The sequence below is a fragment of the Vigna radiata genome, chromosome 9 (assembly GCF_000741045.1).
Source record: "Vigna radiata var. radiata cultivar VC1973A chromosome 9, Vradiata_ver6, whole genome shotgun sequence".
NCBI classification, from domain to species: Eukaryota; Viridiplantae; Streptophyta; class Magnoliopsida; order Fabales; family Fabaceae; genus Vigna; species Vigna radiata.
Genome location: NC_028359.1, coordinates 15,593,625 through 15,594,424, shown reverse-complemented (window position 1 = coordinate 15,594,424; position 800 = coordinate 15,593,625).

Here is an 800-nt window from a genome sequence, read left to right as displayed (position 1 = left end):
TGTAAATGTTGGTATCTGAGGGGGTATTTTTCGAAGAGTATAACGCAGCGGAATAAAACTTATAGTAAGTAGAAAGTGTGTTCGATCACAGTTAAAACGAAATTGGTCCTTTTTTTTCAAAAATAATTTTCTTTCAGAAAATTAATCAAACAGTTAATATGCGTAAACTAAAATGAGTGCAGGGAAAAGAAAAATCACACAAGTATTTTTATACTGGTTCGATTCAACAGAATCTACGTCCAGTCGTTAATCACTGTAAAAAGTGATTAACAGTTCCACTAAAAACAATTTCACAGATTACAATCAAGTGAACAAAATATAAAACGAAGAAGACCACTCTATAAACTTTAAGAGAACCGCTCCAGCAATCGACCAACGATTCGCGAGCTTCTCCTTTCACAAGACCAAGCAGAGCACCTTGGTAACTTGAAGAGAGCCTGCTCCGACTATCAACACACGATACGCGAGCCTCTCCTTTCACAAGACCAAGCAAGGGAACAATGAACAAAGCTTCTGAGAACGTTCCTCTGACACACAGTGTTCTATTAAGCTTTCTCAGTTCAAAACATTGCTTCTGAAGATTTCAAAAACCAATTATATAGCCAAGTACACTAAATGCCAAAGGTCAGCTCCCAACTGCCATGAATAATCAATTATTGTAAGTGATAATTGATTATTCGAGTCTGTTACGGAGTTTTCAAAAAGTGATAATCGATTATATGAAGTGATAATCGATTATTCAAATATGACTTGTGATAATCGATTATTGCTTCATGATAATCGATTATTCTAGTACAAAA